This window comes from Nannospalax galili, unplaced genomic scaffold (genome assembly GCF_000622305.1).
Source record: "Nannospalax galili isolate Female #2095 unplaced genomic scaffold, S.galili_v1.0 scaffold1446, whole genome shotgun sequence".
Classification (NCBI taxonomy): domain Eukaryota; kingdom Metazoa; phylum Chordata; class Mammalia; order Rodentia; family Spalacidae; genus Nannospalax; species Nannospalax galili.
Window position 1 is genome coordinate 15,400 of NW_008354273.1, and position 6,481 is coordinate 21,880.

General features: G+C 41.4%; 1 pseudogene; it reads left to right on the top strand.

The window, feature by feature from the left end:
- The first annotated feature begins 1,168 nt into the window (after positions 1-1,168).
- LOC108491702 lies at positions 1,169-5,826 on the top strand (annotated as a pseudogene).
- Positions 5,827-6,481: the final 655 nt, after the last annotated feature.

Genomic DNA, 6,481 nt, shown 5'->3' on the forward strand with positions numbered 1-6,481 from the left:
GCAAGCTCCTTTATCCACTGAACCAACTTGCTGGCCCTTAATTTTAAATTTTTGAGGGAAAAGTATTTAACAACAAATCAGATCCCCCAAACACTAAAAAGGTTCACAATGGTATACTTCAGTGAAATGACAGTTTTTACTTTAGCTTTCCTGGGAATTGCTCTTATAATACCCATTTCAAGTTTTTCTTGGCCAAAGAATTTTCCTAGGGAATATATCAAAGAATATACCAGAAAGAAGACATTTAAGACAATAATAAAGATGTGCAAGACTGTTTGACTGTTTGGAGCCAAGTCTTACTGAGGAAAGGGCTCTGGGCTGGGAAAGAACACCAGTCAGGGCATTACTCAGAGACACGAACTAACAAACCACAGCCCATGGGTCAAGCTCATCACAACTGTTTGCAAATAAAGTTTCACTGGTGCCCAGCTGTGTCCGTTTCTCTGCCCATGTCTATGCTGGTTTTCACAGCAGAACTGGGTCATTATAACAGAGACCTATCATACAACATACAAAGCAAAATATGTTCATCATCTAGCAGTTTTATTCTGTTTTCAGCTGCTATAACAAAATACCTGCAACCAGATAATTTCTTGTGAGCACAAATTTGTCTGGCTCGTGGTTCTGGAGGCTGAGAAGTCACTTGGGGTTCTCTGAGCTGAGTCCCTCCATGGTGGATGTCAGAAGGGGGAGAGCTGGAGAGTGAAAAAGGCTGAACTCTATTTTATGAAAACCAACTTGAGATAACTAGCCCACTCCTTCTATAACTACATTAATCCATTCATAAGGACTGAGCTTTCATGACTTGCCCCCACCTCCCAACACTTTTACATTGAAGATTCAGTTTCCACCATAAGAACTCTGAGGGTAGGCCAGTGAGATGACTCTGCAGGTAAAGGTGTTTTCCACCAAGTCTGACAACCTGAGTTCAATCTCCTGGACCTACAAGGTAGAAGGAAAGAACCAACTGGCTCTCATAAGTTGTTCTCTGGCCTTCAAACATGCTCCATAGTGCATGACCACACACACACACACCACCATCACCACCACCACCACCACCACCATCGTCATCAATCAATCAACCAAGGAATTTTTTAAAAATAGCTTTGAAGTCTATACTCACATGATAGCACTGACCCCTTACAGAAAAGGATTTCAGAACCCTAATATGGACAGCGACAGAAGGTGCGTCACAGAGGGTACCCAGCTGGTAACTGTGATAGACTTAACCGGAGAAGCCAACTTCTTTGGGCAAGGAGACCGCCCTCAGGACAGAGAGTGATCTCGTCTAACTCCCATGTGCCAAGCCAGTTGGGCTGTGGGTATCTTCAGGGAACGGTCCTCTCTACTGCCACTGGTCTCTTGACATGTTTTGGGTGACACTTCCAACTCTGCTTTCCCCTTCCATACAGGCAGCCTCCAAATTTCTCCCCTTGAACCTCCTCTATTATAATTATCACTTTCCTGGAAACATTTTCATGGATGTTCTTAACATCAAGTCATTTCTATAGGCTGACCTTCCTCAACTGAGATCCACATAACACTGCCTGTGGAAGAACTCCTCAAATGTAGTATGTATAAAACTCAACTCCTCCATGTCCCCCTAAATAGATCTAGCGATATATTCAGGCTGTGTTAGTTAAACTCTAGCTCCACCCTCACTAAGAGTACTAGGTAACCTTAGACAAGTTGCTTAAATACTGTGCTTTCCTCTGTGTAAAGTGAGACTAGTAACCCACTGACTACAGAGGATGGTTGTAAGGATTAAATGAGGCCATACATCTGAGGAAATTTAAACAGTGCCTGGCACAAAGGAATAGCACTGTAGCTATGTGGAGTTATAAACATAATGATACTCCATCTCAAAAATATAAATAAATGAATAAACAGAGCATGATGACACACACCTTTAATCCCAGTACTGGGGAGGCAGAGGCAGATGGATCTCTGTGAGTTGACCAGCCCAGCATGGTGTACATAGTGAGTTCCAGGTAAACCGGGACTACAGGGAGACCCTGTATCCAAAATAATAATAATAAGGTACCTGCACAGGTAAGCACACACGCATATAGCACACATACATAAAGGAGAAGAGAGAAGAGGAGATGAGAGGAAAGCAGGGGAGGGGAGGGGAGGAGAGGAGAGCATGGGAGAGAAGAGAAAGCAAAAGCAAATGTGGTACTATTCTAGTTTCATCCTGTTGCTACGGTAAAACATTCTCACCAAAAGCAACTTAGGGGAGGGAGGACTTATTTGGCTTGTACTCCTAGGTTATAGTCCATCACTGAGGGAAGTCGGGGCAGGAGCCATGGAGGAAGCAGAAAACATGGAGGAAGGCCGCTTGTTGGCTCACCCTCTCAGGCTCACACTCAGCTAACATTCTTATACAGCCTAGATCTAACTCACCTAGGGATGCTGTCCATAACAGACTGAGCCCTCCCACATCAATCATCCGTCAAGACATGGTCCACAGACATCCCCACAATCTGATACAGGAAATTCTTCAATTGAAGTTCCCTCTTTCCAGGTGACTCTAGGTTATATCAAGTTGACAATAAAAACTAATTGTTACAGGTACATGTACACAACAGAATTTTATTCATCATAAAAGAAAAATGAAATCATTACAGCTGCAAGAAACTATGAAGAGCTAGAAATTCTACTAACCCACTGATTTTAATTGCTGACTTACATACTGTCTCTCATTCAAGTCCATAAGCTCCATGGTGACAAGCCGTGTCTAATTTAGCTCTGAACATTAGCAAGAATACTACAGAATGGATAGGAGTGGTGGCGTACACGGACTGTTCGAAGGTAGAGATGAGACCTAAACCAAGTCAGTATGTTTGGGAAAGTTTAAAAGAGAGACTCCGCAGAACTTTTCTATGATTGGATGCCAGAGATGAAAGTCTTTCATCTTACTTCCAACCAGTCACGGGTTTATCCACTCTTCAAACAATATTTGCAACAGAGTAAAGGCTGCTCTTCTATGCTCACACTGGCCATGAGAGTGAGAATTAGATGCTATTTCACATTTCCTCTGTGCTCAGCTTTAATGCATTAGTCCTCACCTTCTTCCCCATTTTTCTTATTCATCAAATGGAGTCACACAGAGGATGACAGTGCAGGCTTTGAAGTCAGGCAAATCTAGATTTGTGTTTCAATTCCTCCTTGATAATGGTGGAGTCCAGGCAAGTTACCAAAGCCCTCGGAGTTAAAATAGAAGTCATAATTGTATCTACCTTGTTATTTTGTGTAAAAATTAAATGGATAATGCATATAAAGTTCTTGGTAACACACCTGGCAAACTAAGTGTTTTAGCTATTTTTAGCTTATGAGCAGCAAACATAAACCAGTGGATCCTTAACGCTGAGGCACCCAATAGTAGAAAAGCATACAATGGAATCATGATTTTTATGTCATACTTCATGAAATATAGTCAGATGTCAGGTCCAGAACTTTGTAAGGAGTGGAGATTGATCACCACATTAGCCCAAAGACAAAATCTCACCTGCAACAGCTGGTGAAAGGCATCGTATGGGACTGGACTGGAAGAAAAGAAAGTCATTCAATCAACCGAAGTCAGCTAACCTCACTAATCTAAATTAATCATAGTAAATTAGTCAGCAATTAATAATAAGACTCTTTCCTTTTGTTGTCAATACATGATGAAAGGCTGTGCTAAACTCCATCATACCGTGGTATCACTATTCACACAGATTCCTTCACTTGTCATTTATGAATTGACCACAAAGCTATTAGCTCTCAAGATCCTTATTCAGTGGGCAAAAGGCAAAGACACAAAATATATTTAGAAATCTTATTCTGCTAGAAAATATAAAGTAATTTGTGTAAGCAGCATATTATATTACTCCAGCTAATTTAAAAATGATTAGCTTACAGTGTTTAATGTTTATTTTTGTTTAAGCAAATTATAAAATCCAAATGGCTTTTCAAGCTCCTGATTGAAAGGCTTTTTCTTATTTACAAAACTGACTAATTTGACACTGACAGTAGCTGATTCTTAATTTTCTTTTCAATCGTATCATTGCCAGTATAATGCCCCAAAAGAGAAGAGCAACTGAAAAATAAAAGCAACTAGAGCTCAAGCAGGCACTGCCTAACTCTGCTCACGTTCCAGCCCAATCCTGCTACTTGCAGGATTCAGATGCCCTTGGAATCTTAATGTAGCAGAGTTTAAACGGCAGATACATTTTGTAAACAACACTAAGGAGGCTTGCAGCTGAAAATTCATTGTCTTCATACACAAGGCTCTTGTGATATAACATTTCTTTAAAAATCAGGATAGAGGTTTTATGGCTCACACCTGTTACTACAGCATTCAGGAGGCTGAAGTAGAAGGGTTGTTGTGCGTTCAAGACTAGCCTGGGTGATATAACAAGCTCCAAGCCAGCCTAGGCTACAAAATGAGACAGTGTCTCCAGAAAAACTACCTACATATGCACACACACACACACACACACACACACACACACACACACAAAGATTATAAGTGGAGGGATGCCCAGTCCACTTGAGCCTTTGGTCTTAGGCGTAGTTTCAATGAAATCACTTCTTTCTTTGCCCCCTTTTCCCATTTCTGAAGCAATAATTGCCATCTCATTGTCCTGAAAATGTGATTTAAGAACTGAGTTCTAAAAGTTTCTCGAAGCCACTTTTTTTTCCCATTTGAAAAGTAGTGAAATTAGACTAGGACTTTCTTTTAGCTTTAAAATGCTGTGACTACAATAGGGCATAAATTGTTTAAATGAAATTACAGACATTCTGTCCAAAAGGCCCCTGGCCAAACATTTCTCTTTCCTACATGGAATAAACAACTGTTAACACAAGTGAAACATTAGTATGACTTTCTTTAGGGCCCTAAAGAAATAGAATACCAGGTTGTTGGGTTCAGTGGCAAGTCAGGAGATACAAAGGCCAGGACTATAAAGACCTGTGTGGGGAGGAGGGTCATGTGGATCATAGTTAAGAATGCTTCCCCATGGTATCCGCCACACAGATGGCAAGTTTTCTTGGAAAATAGGAGCAGAGATCTGCAGCTCAAGGAGTGGAAAGACTCCAAAAATGAGATTTATGGAACAGTAGAAATAATCTCAAAATAACAGCGTATCAAAAATTATAAGGGCTTTCGGATGGAGCAGCCATCTTCCAGTGATTCACCAGGATTACAAACACAGAGGGAAACAGGAGGGGCACCTGCTACATGTTCTCTAGGCCTTTTAGAAAACATGGAGCTGTTCCTTTGGCCACATATATGCGAATCTACAAGAAGGGTGATATTGTAGACATTAAGGGAATGGGTGCTGTTCACAAAGGAATGCCCCATAAATGCTACCGTGGCAAACCTGGGGGAGGGGCACCTGCTACATGTTCTCTAGGCCTTTTAGAAAACATGGAGCTGTTCCTTTGGCCACATATATTCGAATCTACAAGAAGGGGTGATATTGTAGACATTAAGAGAATGGGTACTATTCAAAAAGGAATGCCCCATAAATGTTACCATGGCAAACCTGGGAGCGTCTACAATGCCACTCAGCATGCTGTTGGCATTGTTGTAAACAGGCATGTTAAGGGCAAGTTTCTTGCCAAGAGAACTAATGTGCACATTGAGCATATTAAGCACTCTAAGAGCTGAGACAACATCCTGAAAGAAAAATGACCAGAAAAAAACGGAAGCCAAAGAGAAAGGAACCTGGGTTCAGTGGAAGCACCAGCCTGCCCCACCCAGAGAAGCACATTCTGTAAAAACTAATGGGAAAGGAGCCTGAGCTGCTGGAGCCTGTTCCCTAAGAGCTCATGGCTTAATGTATGAGAAGAAATAAAATACCTGTACTAAATAGTGTTTTCTTTAAAAAATTATGAGTATCACCTTAAAAACGAACCTTGATATCACAAACAAGAACTCTCACCATAAAAATATATCATACAGTTTAAAGGTACTTTAAAAGTATTTTTATTGTCAAGATTTTTTCCAGGCAAATTTTTTGTGCAGGAGAACCCTTCGTGGTTTCCTCTTCTCCTCGCTGCCCCAGGACCCTCCACACATTCCTCATCTTTTCCTCTGTTCTACTTCTGTACTCCCCAAGTCCTCAGACTTTGCATGGAACCTCTGAACCAAGGCCTTACCTGGAAACACAGCTTTCGTAGCAATACCTCCTAAAAGCTCAAGGTGGGAAGGTAAGCCCGGGTATAGAAGTTGACAGTATGAGTGTGAATCCTGGCACACCAGGCACGTGAGGAAATCACACACTTGCCAGGCCCGGGATTCTGAAAGGGCTACGAAATACTGAGGCGATAATAGACTTTAAACACCCACTACAGTCCCTGCCTTACAGTAAATACCAGAAAGTCACTGCTTTTCCTCCTCGGTTCTTGAAAGATACCTTCAGGGCAATAGCAGCAGAATTGCCAGTTGACCAATAAAGACATTTCAATGGTGATAAGTAACTGGTGTTCACTT